Source organism: Trichomycterus rosablanca, chromosome 4 (genome assembly GCF_030014385.1).
Source record: "Trichomycterus rosablanca isolate fTriRos1 chromosome 4, fTriRos1.hap1, whole genome shotgun sequence".
In the NCBI taxonomy this organism is placed as follows: Eukaryota; Metazoa; Chordata; class Actinopteri; order Siluriformes; family Trichomycteridae; genus Trichomycterus; species Trichomycterus rosablanca.
In genome coordinates this window covers 12,830,382-12,848,065 of record NC_085991.1, presented here as the reverse complement: position 1 = coordinate 12,848,065, position 17,684 = coordinate 12,830,382, and the positions used below count along the sequence as shown (strand labels likewise).

At 39.8% G+C, this 17,684-nt stretch overlaps 3 non-coding genes across 3 annotated transcripts; 1 reads left to right on the top strand and 2 right to left on the bottom strand.

Annotated features, from left to right (window-relative positions):
• Positions 1–9,575: 9,575 nt before the first annotated feature.
• Positions 9,576–9,647, bottom strand: trnap-cgg (transfer RNA proline (anticodon CGG)). Its single transcript has one exon. It is a non-coding gene; the product is annotated as a tRNA-Pro (tRNA).
• Positions 9,648–10,542: 895 nt separating this feature from the next.
• Positions 10,543–10,616, top strand: trnas-gcu (transfer RNA serine (anticodon GCU)). The gene has a single exon. It is a non-coding gene; the product is annotated as a tRNA-Ser (tRNA).
• Positions 10,617–11,832: 1,216 nt separating this feature from the next.
• On the bottom strand, positions 11,833–11,904 carry trnah-gug (transfer RNA histidin (anticodon GUG)). Its single transcript has one exon. It is a non-coding gene; the product is annotated as a tRNA-His (tRNA).
• Between the last annotated feature and the right edge of the window lie 5,780 nt (positions 11,905–17,684).

The window sequence follows — 17,684 nt, the reverse complement described above, 5'->3', positions numbered from 1 at the left end:
TTTTCTCTAGTCTGCAAAATCTCAAAATAATTAGGATACAAAAAACTTCCACTTTTATATCACTTCAAATTATTTGAACATACTACACTTATCTTATTAGTAACTAAACTCACAGTATCCTTGTGGCAATTTCATACACATACACTTTCCCTCATGCCTAACTAAACCTCACTGATTCCCAATCAGTTACTGTACAACTTCTAGTGTCTGCTAGACTATTCGATAGTAGCCTGTATTCAATATTTTAATACTTTTCCTATCCTCCATACCTATACTATCTCTGATATATTATTGTTACATTGCCCTACAAATTTCATTAACCCTACATCACTATGGTACATGCACCCCTATTCTCACTAAAACACAAGCTCCTACAGCCCTATCTAATTTACTTTTGCAACCAAAACTTTTTCTACACAGTCTCTGTTTTTCTAATACCCTACTGTAAAATACATCCAAACCCTCTATATGATGTTGTTACCAAATCCCTCACTTTTTATTATAGAACCCAGATCTACAGGTGAATGCTAGTAAAGCACACTACTGTTCCACACGGGCTTGAGATTGCACTGCATAACATCTCCATCCAGTCTCACATCAGCTTCCACTTCCTCTTGTCTGATGATGTCATTATCTTGGCATTCTGTACCTCAGCACCTCATATGCCTCTTGCACACTGCTTCACTCAAACATCAGAATGCAACAACAGCCATTTCACACATCTGCAAGATCTGGCATTCATCGTTTTCACATCATCTTTGGTACTGCATAAGTGTCCATCAGCCTCAGCTAGTACACTGTAGATCAAATATCAGACTCCTCTTCTTATTTGTTTGCTCCATCCACATCATCATCTCTTCTCCATCCACATCATCTTCACTTCTCCATGTTTTCTTTGTCCAGTTCTTTTCTTTGACACTTTAGACAGACTTCTCCAGCAACAGCTGAAACAGCCTCCTTAGTTCATGCTTGACAGCTGAGCCATTAGTCTTCTCCGATCCATGAATGACTTTAGTCCTTTTTACTTCTTGCTGCTCCATCCTCACTCTTGCTTCTAATTTGGATGCAGTCATCATCCTTCCAAATGTTTGTCTTCTCTGTTGTTGTCCTCATTTGAGATATCAGTCTCCTTGATGATATTAACATCTTCCATTTAGGAGCAGAGTATGTGAAAACCTCTCTTCTCTCTCTACTCGTGCAGGGCCTGCAGTTTATGGCCTCAACCCCCCTCTGGGTTGCTATGTGTCTATGAAACTTATGACCTGGGTCTCCAGTCACCCCCCTTTATCTCTCTCCTACCAAGTTATTTTCTTCTCACTATTCCCTCAATCTTTAAATTGCACTCATCCATCACTCATCTATGATCATGCATAGTATTGCCACAAGGTTTACTGCACTTATCTAACTTCTTAGATAAACAGACAAACTACATAACATCTATGTTAGTACTTATACAACACCATCACCACTCTCTAACATCAGCTTCACCTTCAAAATCCCTCAATTACACTTACTAATACTTTCTCAACATTTGAAATCTCCTCTTTCTATTCGACAAAGTCAAATTCCACTCTACTGGTCCCTACTTTCTCTGCTTCTTTTCCACTACTTCTTTTCTTCACAGTCCTTCTCAAACCACAAACCTCTCCAACCATTTTTACACATCAAAACTACTCGCATTCTATCAGTTAACAATTTCAGATGACTTTGCATACAACTTTTATACATATTCCTACCAAACAGCACTCACTGCTTTGCTTAGGCTTTTTCCCTTCACTTTGTTAAACTTCTACACACATGCAAACATTTGCAGTCAGGCTAAACATTACACCTACAAAGGCTAGGCACTTCAACTACACACATACACATATATTAATGTATATGGGCCACTTAGTTCAGTTCCTTCAGTTCCTCTGACTACTTTTCAGTCCTTAAATCCTTACATATTTCTTATTTCTGTTTACATTAAACTCCTTTATATTGTCTTCACCTTAAACTCCTTTTAATTAATTTTTACGTCCTTGGATCTCTGCAAATCTGAATTACATGCATTCTATTCTTCTGCTATCTTAACTTTTGCTATCTGCTCCTCATCCTTTAAACCTCCTAAGGCTGGCACTCCAATGTCTGTGGTGTCAAAAACTCAACTTTAAACATACTTTAACTTAAAACCAAACCACAGCCAGCAGCAGCAAAAAACATATAGATTCATGGCATATTACACACTCTCACACATAACTTTACAATTTATTGTTTTACTTATTCTAATTCTTCATAAAGGTGGGCTTAGGGGTCTTATTTATTCTCTTTAGCCATAAACCTCTCTTTTCCACACTTTGCACCATCTGGTTTCCATCATTACTCATATTACACTCAACCTCACACTAGACGACTTCCTCCAATCACTATGATTGACAGCTCTCCATACCACTTGATTTCCTTATTCTTAACCATGTGGAACCGTCTCTCTCCCTCACACACACACAAAAGCCGCACCTCTGACGTCAGCCTATGCAGCCCTCTAACTGGGCAGCAGGCCCCCACCGTTTCTACTCCACACAGGGAGGAAGCAATTTAGCCCCCACCATTTCTACTCCTTCTCACCCACACACAGGATAAGAAAGACAGGAATTCATAAGCTCTTATAACACATAATAATTACAATAAGTAATTCAACAAGACTTATACACCTCTACCGAACAACACCTCATCTACAATTAATGTTGTCCACATTTAAGCACTAAACCATAATTTCACACTATACTTCATCAGTAAAACATCTAGTTTCCACCCTAATAATATCTCTCCATTCTTAAAAACACTGTCTCTCTTTGGGAGTTTATGTATTTTAACTACACAATGTCCTCTCATTTCTGAGGCTCATGAGTTATTTAACTATTTAATCTCCCAAAGAAAGCTCATTACTTATTATTAATTAATTAATTAGCATTAACTGTCCCCTTGAAGAAGCTTATTCATTATTACTCTTAGTTACTAAAAAGTCTTCTCCAAAGAGGCTTATTGTCGATGACAACTTACTACATCTAAACTCACTATATCTCCTATTGTCCAATTACAATAATCACACACTGACAGTTAAGACAGGCGCCACACAATACACATACATTTCTGTGTTTTACTCTTATGTAAAAAAGAGGAGCTGTTCTCATGTCAGATAGCTCTCTCTATTTTTCACACTTCAACACAGACACAAACACATCACACACACACATAGACCTAAAGCTCTTACACAAACTTTTTTCCTTCTGACACACCCACATGCACACATGAAGGATCAGTCCCTACGCACACACATACTGTCCTCTGACACACACACACACAAAAACGCACACACATACACATACCTCTGTATCTCTCTCACACATTCCATCTTAAATGCTAAGTTAACTTATTTTTATTTTCCTAAACAAAAAGCATGCTTCTCCTATTATTCTCTCAATCTTTTTAACTCTTCTGTTTTTTCCTTTTAGCGCTATTCCTCTATTCCTTTATCCTTTTTAACCTCTTTTTCCTATTTCTTAACTATTCTCATTTCTCTCTTACATAAACATCCTTATTTCACAACTTTCACTCATTCTCTTTTGTTACTTCACTTTTCCTCTTATTTTACCTCTGTATTCTCTATTTCTCTATTTCTTCTCTTGTTCCTTTTCACCACAATGTCTCTTAATCCTTAACTTCATCATCTAGCCAATATTCACGCAATGGTTAATATTCACGTCTTACCGCTTATAAAGCCTAATGGGCCCTAAACTCCATAATCTCGCATGGCATATTAACACACTGTAACCGTTACTAATTAAGGCTATTCCACACACTTTTTTTTTTTTCTCTTACTTCTACTTAAACTTTTTCCTTTTCTATCCTTATTCATTCTATTACCATAACCCCACTTTATTGCAAAGTTTACTACGCAATAAACCTCAAATTTAGACGGAGCATCACTCCACCGTCCACACCTCATAGCACACACCAGATCGTTTCAGTGCAGCCAAACACCACAGATTACAACACACAGGCTCGCGCCCAATGTCACAAAATAGAAAGCTCACCTGATGTTGTTATGTCATCAGTAGTGAAGTAGCCACATCAGAACCCTGCTCGCAGCGCCACTTTGTGGTGTATTTTGTCGTGGTGAAGCACTAATGAGGAATGACAACTTCGTTGACACTAACTCATGTTTAATTAAGAGGTTTATTCAAAGAAATGAGTAGTGTCAGTACAGACATTTCACGATTATGCCCGGAGGAAGGCAGCCGATTCCTTCTATAACCTTCTCAGCCTCCCCCTTGGGTTTATATACTCCAGTAATGTACATACAGCACATCTGGTTTCAATATGATCTGGTCTTACCAGGGCCTCAAAGCTCCCTGGTCCAGAGGCCCCCTCGTTTATAAAGACAATGGCTCCTAACTCCCATCACAACCTGCGGACTCAATGCCAGTACAGCCCAGGGAACCTTATGGTTCCAAAGCCATACATTGGAGCTTTCCTGAAACAGAGCCTCACAGAGATGCGTTCCATATGTGGGAATGTACCTATATGGGCCTCACTTGTGTAATGCCTTCTACAGAATCGTGTCCTTTAAGATATTCAGAGAAACGAATATCACACATATGAATAAAATACACATATGAATTTATATCTTGTATATAAAATACACCTCAACCATCAAACATACAATCCCCATCACTGGAGAACACGGCTCAGGCTGAGTTTCTGACTCTTGACGAAAGCTATTATGACCTTCATCATCAGGCAGTGACACAGCAGTCAACAGCAGAGACATCACAGTCATCCTCCAACTTCTCTCTCTCAACAACATCACCTCCACATATATATTTCACAGAGAAAATGGAGAAGCTGGTGTGTGTTGGGACTAAATTCTCACACTCCATCTCAGCCAGTCCACAGGTTTCACCCAAAAAGCCCAGGGCACCCCTGAAGGACATAATTCTATCCTACAGTTTAGATTTTCTGTTTCTAACTGAAACATGGTTAGCAGAAGGCAGCAGTGCTACTGTTCTTAATGAAACAGCACCAGCAAACTTCAGTTATATGAATGTGTGTCGAAGTGGTAGGAAAGGTAGAGGAGTAGCTGCCTTATTTAAAGATGTATTCCAGTGCAAAGAGACTGTACTTGGCAATTTTATGTCTTTTGAATACCTCTGTTTTATTTTGAAGGGTACTCCCAAAATTTTATTTTTAACCATTTATAAACCTCCAAGATACTCTGCACATTTTATAGATTAATTTACTGAACTACTGTCAGTTATCTCCACTGAGTACAGCTTCTTCATCATAACTGGGGATCTTAACATCCACTTAGATAATAACAAGGACAATAACACCAAATAACTTTTTGGACTTTTTGACACATTTGGTCTATTGCAACATGTGAAAGGGCCTACACATACTCGAGGGCACACTCTGGATCTAGTTATTTCTAAAGGTCTTAACATTTCTTCTGTTATGGTCAAGGACTTGGCCCTCTCTGATCATTTTTGTGTCTTCTTTGAAATGCTGATCACTCCAGATGCTCAAACTAGCTCTGTTTCTGTTAAGAAAAGGTACATAAATGAAAGTACTAGTTCTCAGTTTATGGAGGCCATAGCTATATCACCAACTTTAATTGCAGAGTCAGTTGATGAACTCCTGGATAACTTTAACGTGAAAATATTGACTGTCATGGATGTGGTTGCCCCGGTAAAAGTCATGAAAACGTTGAGCAAACAGAAAGCACCATGGCGTAACACAATGATGGTAATAGCTCTGAAAAGAGAATGCAGGAGAGCTGAACGTAAGTGGAGGAAAACTAAACTTCAAATCCACTATGATCTCTATAAGCAAAGCCTTTGTAGTTTTAACTCTGAGTTATGCAGGGCTAGACAGCTGCACTTCTCTAAGATCATTAACCGGAACATCAACAACACCCGCACTCTATTCAACGTGGTCGACAAGCTTACAAATCCTCCAAAACGGATCACACCAGAACTTCTGTCCACAGAGAAATGTAATGAATTTGCTCATTTCTTCTGTGAAAAAATCAAAACTATTAGACTGACCATCAACGCCACTCAGTCAAACGATGAAACCATGCCGCCCCTACAGACACCTAGAAATAACATGACTATTATGTCACAATTTAATACAATAGACCACAAAACACTGGAGAAAACAGTTCAGCATCTTAAATCATCGACATGTTGTCTCGACATGCTGCCATCTGTAAAAACTGATTTGCAACAAATAGTTAATGGCTCACTAGAATCAGGCGTTTTCCCAAAGTCACTGAAAACAGCTGCCGTTAAGCCACTCCTAAAAAAGAGAACTCTGGATGCGTCTGTGTTAAACAACTACAGGCCGGTCTCAAATCTTCCTTTCATAGCTAAGATCATTGAGAAAGTTGTTTACAGTCAAGTCAGCAGTTTTTTGAATTCCAGAGGTTATTTTGACAAATTTCAGTCAGGCTTTCGAGCTCACCACAGCACTGAAACGGCTCTCATAAAAGTGTTAAATGATCTACGGCTGAATACTGACTCGGGTAAAATATCAGTTCTGGTTTTACTGGATCTTAGTGCAGCCTTTGACACTGTAGATCATAGAATATTGCTGGACAGGTTGGAAAACTGGGTTGGTCTTTCCGGAACAGTCCTTAATTGGTTCAGGTCTTATTTAGAAGACTGAAGTTACTTCGTCACTATTGGCAGCTGTGAATCTGACAGGGTGGCTATGACATGTGGAATCCCCCAGGGATCAGTTCTCGGACCTCTTCTGTTCAATCTTTATATGCTGCCATTAGGCCAAATGCTACAGGCTAACAACATTGATTACCATAGTTATGCAGATGACACACAGATATATCTGGCTCTCTCACCAGATGATTACAGCCCAATAGATTCACTGTGTCAGTGTCTGGAGGACATCAATAACTGGATGAGCCAGAATTTTTTACAGTTAAATAAGGACAAAACAGAGATTGTTGTGTTTGGCAGCAAAGAAAAGAGGACCAGTGTCAGTGAACACCTCAGTTCCCGGGCTCTAAAAACCAAAGACCAAGTCCGAAATCTTGGCGTTCTAATAGACTCAGATCTCACATTCACCAGCCATATTAAAACCATCACCAAAACAGCCTTCTACCATCTTAGAAATATAGTCAAAATCAAGGGTCTAGTGTGCCAACAAGACCTAGAGAAGCTGATCCATGCTTTTATCTCCAGTAGGGTGGACTATTGTAATGGTCTCTTAACTGGACTTCCCAAAAAGACCATTAAACAGTTACAGCTCATTCAGAACGCTGCTGCTAGAGTTTTAACTAAGACGAAGAGAACTGAGCACATCACTCCAGTTCTAAAATCTCTACACTGGCTTCCGGTCAGTTACAGAATAGAATTTAAAGTGCTGCTACTGGTCTATAAATCACTGAATGGGTTAGGCCCAGAATACATCTCAGAAATGTTTAGAGAATATAAACCCAGTAGATCTCTTAGATCCATGGACTCAGGTCAGCTAGTTGAGCCCAGAGTCCAAACTAAACACGGTGAAGCAGCATTTAACTGTTGGGCTGCATATAACTGGAACAGACTGCCAGGAGATATTAGATGTTCCGCAAATGTAGAAATCTTTAAATCCAGGTTAAAAACATTTCTTTTTTCTTGTGCCTATGATTGAGCTCGAAATTTTTGCTATTACCCTCATTTTACCATATTTCTTTTAGTTTTTCATGCTCTTCTAAATTGTAGTGTATATTTTACTATATTTTCTTTTAGTTTTCATGTTCTTAATTTTTTATCTCTCGTTTTAATTTCATTTTTCCTAAATTGTAGGTTATACTTTACAATATTTTCTTTTAATTTTTTTTTTTTTTTTTTTATCTCTCTTGTTTGAATTTCATGTTGTCTTAATTGTAACTAAATGTTTGCAAGAAGTCTTTCTGAGGTTTTAGATCTCAGGAATGTTTTAATGCTTTTAATTAATTTGTTCTTCCTTATGTAAAGCACTTTGAATTGCCACTGTGTATGAAAGGTGCTATACAAATAAACTTGCCTTGCCTTGCCTTGCCTTGCCTTACTATGCACCGCGCTGGCGGTCAGGAGATACGAAACATAACATGCACATGTGAATTCACAAAATGGTGACTGCAATACAATTAGCCATGAGTTTAATGCAGCTAACAAGCTGGGGCTTCATTCACACACACACACACACACACGCTTGAGCATACTCAGCAAAACTTTGCTACAACTTTCAAACTTTAACATACACTTTCTTCTGAAATCTGGACTTATATTAAAAAACTATTACAATCACTGAACAAAATAAAGTGCACACATTATACCAGAAAATGGGGAGAAATAATCACGAGAGTGATGAAGTGATGTTTTCTCAGTGAGAACTTTTACTGGAATGAGAAAAACACAGCGATTTCCCCAGCATCACTAGTGGAGGAAAAAGCAATCGATCTCCGACTAGTGGATCAAGACCTGTGTCATGGATAACACTACATAGATAATAAACCTTCATTTTTAACAATTTAGAATCAACAAAACAATGGCTGAATTAATGTTTTTAACATTTTAACCCCTTTTTACAAAGTTTTACTATTTTTAAACAGCATGACAGTGCATTATCATTTTAACTTATCACAAAAGCATTTGCTTATGAAGCAAATATACGCATGTCAGCACATGCATGCTTGTGTGTTTATTTCCAATTTAACTGATAGAAAATGTTAATTTCAGAAAATTCAAATATGACCCGTTTTTTAAGTTCTGTTTGTTTGTTATTTGATTTTTGATCTTGAAATGAAACATTTAAAAAATGGTTTTCTTGTTGTTCAGTTTTGGTTTTTGAAGTGAAAAAGGAATGACCAAAGGTACACGGACCCAACGGCTATTTTTTTTTAAATATCTCTAAATCAATCACAAAAACGTGTTTTGCTGTTATTTCTTTGCTTATGTCTGATTAGCTCTTTGAGTCATATAAAACTGCTTCTGAAGGGTGGCTAAGGTGTGCATTAAATGGCAAAACTTTAACAGTTTTCTACATGGATGCCAGGCCACATTATTAAAATTCTAGAAAACTGTTCAAGTTTTGCCATTTAATCACCCTGTTTTATTTCCATTTGCACACTGGGATTAGAACCTTAAGAGGCAGTTGATGAATTAAACATGGGTAAACAAGGGCTCGTCCAAGATATGAACCCGGGACCTCTCGCACCCTAAGCGAGAATCACACCCCTAGACCAACGAGCCAACCTGGATGAATGCCAGGGCATTTCTTTGACCTCCGTGGCTTAGCGTCAAAACCATGTTGACTGGTTGCACTGGGAAGTGTATTCATGACAAAACTAAATTCAATGCAGAGTTTCATTAAAGCATTTCTAACAGTTTAAGCATGAGGTGTCATTAAAGGCATGAAGGGTATTTGCATCCACATAAGCTCACCAACTTCTACCAGTGTATCAGCATGTGTTATTTTTGTTTGATCATTAGATTTTAACTGGACACTTGATACGTTTTTTGTATAGTTCAACGAAGCATTCAACTAAACAAGGGCTCGTCCGGGATTTGAACCCGGGACCTCTCGCACCCGAAGCGAGAATCATACCCCTAGACCAACGAGCCAGCAGGAACAAGAGTCTTTGTGTTACTTTGATCTGCGTGACTGACCTTCAAAACTATGTTGTCTGGTTGAGCTGGTAAGTGTGGTCGGTGCTTGCATTACAAAACTATCAAAACCTCCAGTATCAGTACATAGACTGGTTATAACCTCTTTTAAAGAGTTAAAACATGAACAATATTTAAAGGCTCCAAATAGTAAAAACATCTTTGAATTAGTCAACTGTCAGGACTAGGAAGCATTTGAAAGCTTTGTGCTGTTTTCATAAAGTACCTTTGTAACCCCATGTAATTAGGCAGGTTTTACATGTTTACCAACTTAATGCCACCTTTGATTTCTAATGGACTCCTTGCACTCATGGCTAGGACGCATTTCCGTTTTCAAATAATGCAGCTTGGATGTTTTCGGTTGTATTGTTTACATTATCCGGCATACGCAAAACCTTCAATTTTTTGCTAGTGTGAGATTAAAATGAGTGTCCGGAGTAAAGTTTTCAAGTTGGAACATTTCCAGAAACAGCTCAAGAAATATTCAGAGCACTGTTGTGTTCCTCTTTGCTCGGTGTCGGCGAAGTTTAATGGAAGTTTAAGTTTTCATAGCTTCCCAGCTCAGAGAGACCTCAGGAGGCAGTGGCTAATAAACATCAGTCGGGACCACTTTACTATTTCGCCTCCTACGAAGGTCTGTAGCAGAGATTTCTTACCAGACCACTTGGTTGAACCAAAAATCCTAGAAGGTCGGAGAAGATTGACAGAGGGTGCAGTACCATTGCTTTTCGAATTGCTACTCCTATGTCTGTTTGTTCTTCCTCATATGGTCAATAGGCGGCAATGTTTTCAAACACCTGAAATCAAACACACCTGAAATCAGACCAGAAGAGCATTCCTCATAGCTTGACCAGACGAGGTGGCCGAGTGGTTAAGGCGATGGACTGCTAATCCATTGTGCTCTGGGTTTGAATCCCATCCTCGTCGAAAACAATACCTTTTAAATTCTTAATGCATGCTCAATAATCCAGCTCCACAAATCCACAAAGTGGAGACCGTTAAACAATGTGTGGTTACTATCTGTATGTCATTAACATTGTTCAATGTTTAAAGGCTTGGTTTTCAATGAGGATGGGATTCGAACCCATACGTGCAGAGCACAATGGATTAGCAGTCCATCGCCTTAACCACCACGTCAGAACATGCTCTACCTTCATGAAGTAAGCCAAAAACACAATTGCATTAAAAACAATTCCTGTATAAGATGTGCTGTTTCTCTCTGGTGTTACAGTTGTATTTTATGTGAGTAGTACCAATATGTTGTAAAGGTGGGGTTTAATTATCAGAGCTGAAAGCAAGAATTTCAGGGGTTTTGATCAATGTTTAAAGGTCTGGTTTCCAAAATCACACATGCAGAGCACAACGGATAAGCAGTCCATCGCCTTAACCACTCAGCCACTTCGTCTCAACCTGCCTAGGAAAATGTGTTTCTGGGCCGATTGGTCTGATTGATCAACCCAGACAACTTGAACAGCTACATTGACTTTTAAGAAATATCTGGGTGTTTACCAGAATGTGCACGCACACTGCATTAATGCATTATTTGTTAACAGTCAGTTTTAAAGAGAACTAAAATAATATGAGCTTTCTGCTCTTCAGTCTTTTACAAATCTACAAAAGCTACATTGATCAATCAGACCAGAAACAAGCAGGTAAAGCAAGACGAGGTGGCCGAATGGTTAAGGTGATGGATGGCTAATCCATTGTTCCCTGCACATGTGGGATTGAAAACCAGACCACTGAACAAAACCACTGAAACTCTTGCTTTCAGATCTGGTGCTGCTCACAAAATAAATCACAACTGTAACACCAAATAGAAGCAGTTCATCTTATACAGCCGTTCTTTTAATATATATATATATATATATATATATGTGTGTGTGTTAATGACATACAGATTCGTAACCCCACGTTGTTTAAAGGTCTCCACTTTGTGGAGTTAGAAGGACAAAAAGGGCACAAGGTAACCTAGCCAGCCAGGAGTCGAACCTAGAATCTTCTGATCCGTAGTCAGACGCATTATCCATTGCGCCACTAGCCCCTGAGAGATTGTGCTTGGGACTTCCCTGAAGCTCCGGCCTCATTTCTGTCTTTTGACCAAGGAGAGAATGAAAAACTTTGAAGCATGGCATACAAAACACCCTGCCGTGACCCGGATTCGAACCGGGGTTGCTGCGGCCACAACGCAGAGTACTAACCACTATACGATCACGGCATTCCAACAGTCAGCCACGGCCAGCTCACGTCGACTGCTTCCTGATAGACTGCAGTCATAGTTCCAACAGAACAAGCTTCTTGAGCTACAGCAACATGGCACAGAGGAACTAATAGGCAAAGTTTGCTCGAGTCCTATCATAAAGACGAATTCTTATACCGGGAGTCGAACCGGGGCCACCTGGGTGAAAATCAGGAATACTGACCGCTAGACCATATGGGAAACTGAAGATCTCGCCATCGGCTGACGCCAGCGTCAGTCAATTCTTCCCACTTTGACAAGACCTGCATTGTTGGATCTGAGGTAATAAAGGCGAATTCCCATAGCGGGTGTCGAACCGGGGCCGCCTGGGTGACCGCTAGCCCATATGGGAAAACTGAAGAGCTTACCATCGGCTGACGCCAGCATCAGTCACTTCTTACCACTTTGACAAGTCCTGCATTGTTGGATGTGAGGTACCAAGAACCATACACAAGGAGTTAGAAAGACAAAAAAGGCACAAGGTAACCGAGCCAGCCAGGAGTCGAACCTAGAATCGTCTGATCTGTAGTCAGACGCATTATCCATTGCGCCACTGGCCCCTGTGGGACTGCACTTGTGACCTCCCTGAAGCTCTGGCCTTATTTCTGTCTTTTGACCAAGGAGAGAATGGAAAACTTTGAAGCCTGTCATACAAAAACACCCTGCCGTGACCCGTATTCGAAAGACGAATTCCCATACCAGGAGTCGAACCCGGGCCACCTGGGTAAAAACCAGGAATCCTGACAGCTAGACCATATGTTATACTGAAGGGCTCGCCATCGGCTGACGCCAGCATTAGTCACTTCTTACCACTTTGACAAGGAGTTAGAAAGACAAAAAAGGCACGAGGTAACCACTGGCCCCTGTGGGACTGCACTTGTGACTTCCCTAAAGCTCCGGCCTCATTTCTGTCTTTTGACCAATGAGAGAATGGAAAACTTTGAAGCACGGCATACAAAAACACCCTGCCGTGACCCGGATTCAAACCGAGGCTGTTGCGGCCACAACGCAGAGTACTAAAAGGAACTAATAGGTAAAGTTTTGCTCGAGTCCTATCATAAAGACGGATTCCCATACCAAGAGTCAAAACCGGGCCGCCTGGGTGAAAACCAGGAATCCTGACAGCTAGACCATATGGGAAACTGAAGGATTTGTCATCAGCTGATGCCAGCATCGGTCACTTCTTTCCACTTTGACAAGGTATTGTCACTTTGACAAGACCCGCATTGTCTGAGGTACCGAGAACCAAACACAAGGAGTTAGAAAGACAAAAAAGGCACAAGGTAACCGAGCCAGCCAGGAGACAAACCTAGAATCTTCTGATCCGTAGACAGACGCGTTATCCATTGCGCCACTGGCCCCTGAGGGCCTAGACTTGTGACTTTCCTGAAGTTCCGGCCTCATTTCTGTCTTTTGACCAAGGAGAGAATAGAAAACTTTGAAGCACAGCATACGAAAACACCCTGCCAAGACCAAGAACTCGAACCAGAGTTGCTGCGGCCACAACACAGAGTACTAAACACTATACAATCAGTCACTCCGTTCCACTTTGACAAGACCTGCATTGTTGGATCTGAGGTACCGAGAACCATACACAAGAGATATCTTGCGGCAATCGATTTCTGAGAAAATTCTGGTCTTCTTTGATATGCTACATGACCACCTTCTTGGTACAGTGCTGTTGGGATTATATGGTAAGACTTCTTTTTTTCCTTCTAAATGCTTGTGTGCAGATTTTTGACGTGTCTTTCAGTGCACTTTTTGCAAGTGTCTTTGGCTTATTGCTGACCATTATAAATACTTCTCTTATTATAAACCAAATGTACTAACATTTGTGTGTAGTAGTGCAATACAATAAATACATACTAAGACATGAATCAAGTGTTTAAGTTAATGTTAATATCAAATATAAAAAAGACAGCAGTTCTGTAAGAATAAACAGATTAAATATAATATTTGCATAAATAATCAGTTATACAGTACAAATAGATAGTAGGTTTTGTTCCACACAGATGTAGTGAGTGTAAGTGTGCACATGATGGCAAGATTCATCTACATGTTACTAAACTCTGTAACAGGGCTGTACTGCTGGAAAAGGAAGTTAAAGAGAGGAAATTGTTTAATTATGTATAAGATATGATAGCAGGTGTTGAGCTACATTATTCTGCAGATCAGTCATGGCATTGTTTGGATTTCTGTGTCTTCTTTCCATTGTTTTAGGTGAGAAATAACATCACATAAAACATGAGAACCTTTATCCAAACCTTACATAGAAATTACAATGTATCTGCTGCTAAATTCTTTTCAGTTTTTTTTCTTACACTCATATTTTTCAATAAATAAACATTGTTCTTTATCTGTCCACAGGTTATAACAGCGCACAGGAAATTAATTCAGTTTCAACCAATAAAACTGTCTTGGAGAGAAACTCTGTTACTTTATCCTGGAGTTACAAAGGATCTGGTACAACTAATTACCTGCTGTGGTATCGTCAGTTCTCCACATTCAGACCAGAGTTCATTATTCTGGTTGACGAATATAATAAAGAAGCTCCAGGTTCTAAGTTTTCTGCAAAGATAAATGAAGCTAACAATCGAGTGGATCTGAACATCTTCTCTGCTGCAGTATCAGATTCTGCTCTCTACTACTGTGCTCTGCAGCCCACAGTGACAGAAACTCATTCTATACTGTACAAAAACACACACCTAAGTTACATATTTTAGTTCCTTTAGATAAAATATGTATATTTCGGTAGCACATTACATTACAGATCAATAATAAGTGGGTAATGATATGCTAATATTAACGCAATAAATCATATTTACTCAGAAATTAAATGTCAGTTTCCTAGCAGTTAATTAATAATATCCCAGTAACTGCAGCTGTAACAAGTCGATTTTTAAATTATACAAAACATTTACAAGTTCTAATTCAAATTCTTAATGAATAATAAATTAGTAATTGTAGCTGAAATAAGTCAATAATAAAATGGTAAAATATTAATCACTCTATTTAAATCATTTCAGCATAACTACTTTTGTGTTTATAGAAGCCCTATAGACGTAAACCATATAGAAGCCCTTTGTAGTTCTACAATTACTGACTGTAGTCCATCTGTTTCTCTACATACTTTTTTAGCCTGCTTTTACTCTGTTCTTCAATGGTCAGGACCTCCACAGGACCACCACAGAGCAGGTATTATTTAGGTGGTGGATGATTCTCAGCACTGCAGTGACACTGACATGGTGGTGTGTTAGTGTGTGTTCTGCTGGTATGAGTGGATCAGACACAGCAGCGCTGCTGGAGTTTTTAAATACCGTGTCCACTCACTGTCCACTCTATTAAACACTCCTAGCTAGTTGGTCCACCTTGTAGATGTAAAGTCAGAGATGATCGCTCACCTATTGCTGCTGTTTGAGTTGGTTACCTTTGAGATCTTCATCAGCTGTCACAGGATGCTGCCCACGGGGCACTATTGGCTGGATGTTTTTGGTTGGTGGACTATTCTCAGTCCAGCAATGACAGTGAGGTGTTTAAACACTACATCAGCATTGCTGTGTCTTATCCACTCATACCAGCACAACACACACTAACACAGCACCACCATGTCATTGTCACTGCAGTGCTGAGAATGATCCACCACCCAAATAATACCTGCTCTGTAGTGGTCCTGTGGGGGTCCTGACCATTGGAGAACAGGATGAAAGGTGGCTAACAAAGCATGCAGAGAAACAAATGGACTACAGTCAGTAATTGTAGAACTACAAAGTGCTTCTACAGTGGGGCCAAACATTATTTTAAGTATTTAGTCAGCCACTGATTGTGCAATTTCTCCTACTTAGAAAGATGAGAGAGGTCTGTAATTTTCATCATAGGTACACTTCAACTATGAGAGACAAAATGAGAAAAAAAAATCCAGGAAATCACATTGTAGGATTTTTAAAGAATTTATTTGTAAATTATGGTGGAAAATAAGTATTTGGTCACCCACAAACAAGCAAGATTTCTGGCTCTCACAGACCTGTAACTTCTTCTTTAAGAAGCTCTTCTGTCCTCCACTCGTTACCTGTATTAATGGCACCTGTTTGACCTCGTTATCTGTATAAAAGACACCTGTCCACAGCCTCAAACAGTCAGACTCCAAACTCAACCATGGCCAAGACCAAAGAGCTGTCGAAGGACACCAGGAAGAAAATTGTAGACCTGCACCAGGCTGGGAAGAGTGAATCTACAATAGGCAAGCAGGTTGGTGTGAATAAATCAACTGTGGGAGCAATTGGAAGAAAATGGAAGACATACAAGACCATTGATAATCTCCGGGATCTCATCCCGTGGGGTCAAAATGATCATGAGAACGGTGAGCAAAAATCCCAGAACTACACGGAGGGACCTGATGAATGACCTGCAGAGAGCTGGGACCAAAGTAACAAAGGCTACCATCAGTAACACACTACACCGAGAGGGACTCAAATCCTGCAGTGCCAGGCGTGTCCCCCTGCTTAAGCCAGTACATGTCCAGGCCCGTCTGAAGTTTGCCAGAGAGCATATGGATGATCCAGAGGAGGATTGGGAGAATATCATGTGGTCAGATGAAACCAAAATGGAACTTTTTGGTAAAAACTCAACTCGTCGTGTTTGGAGGAAGAAGAATGCTGAGTTGCATCCCAAGAACACCATACCTACTGTGAAGCATGGGGGTGGAAACATCATGCTTTGGGGCTGTTTTTCTGCAAAGGGGACAGGACAACTGATCCGTGTTAAGGGAAGAATGAACGGGGCCATGTATCGTGAGATTTTAAGCCAAAACCTCCTTCCATCAGTGAGAGCATTGAAGATGGAACGTGGCTGGGTCCTCCAGCATGACAATGATCCCAAACACACCGCTCGGGCAACGAAGGAGTGGCTCCGTAAAAAGCATTTCAAGGTCCTGGAGTGGCCTAGCCAGTCTCCAGACCTCAACCCCATAGAAAATTTGTGGAGGGAGTTGAAAGTCCGTGTTGCCCCAAAACATCACTGCTCTAGAGGAGATCTGCATGGAGGAATGGGCCAAAATACCAGCTACAGTGTGTGCAAACCTGGTGAAGACTTACAGGAAACGTTTGACCTCTGTCATTGCCAACAAAGGTTATGTTACAAAGTATTGAGTTGAACTTTTGTTATTGACCAAATACTTATTTTCCACCATAATTTACAAATAAATTCTTTAAAAATCCTACAATGTGATCTCCTGGATTTTTTTTTCTGATTTTGTCTCTCATAGTTGAAGTGTACCTATGATGAAAATTACAGACCTCTCTCATCTTTCTAAGTAGTAGAACTTGCACAATCAGTGGCTGACTAAATACTTTTTGGCCCCACTGTATATGGTAAGTGGAGCTGATAAAATGGACAGTGAGTGTAGAAACAAGAAGGTGGTTTTAATGGTATGGCTGATCGGTGTACCTGCCACATTTTACATATGAATGCATTTGTTCATACTGCCTTTATCTACCTGTGTAAGCAGTGTGGAATTCCATTCCTAGGGCACCTCAGCACAGTCCAATCAGCAGAATTTGTATTCTCTGGGACAGATTTTATTTTTAATTTAGCAGTCAGCTTCAGCTGATTTTAATGTTTAGATAGTAGTAGATAAGACACAAAGATTGAATTGTGTTTTACATTTTATTTATCTGAATATTTCTAATAAGACAAATAGTTTACAGTTAAACACATGATTAATGAGAAGAAGTGTATGAAAAGGAAGTAAATTCTTTAATTGG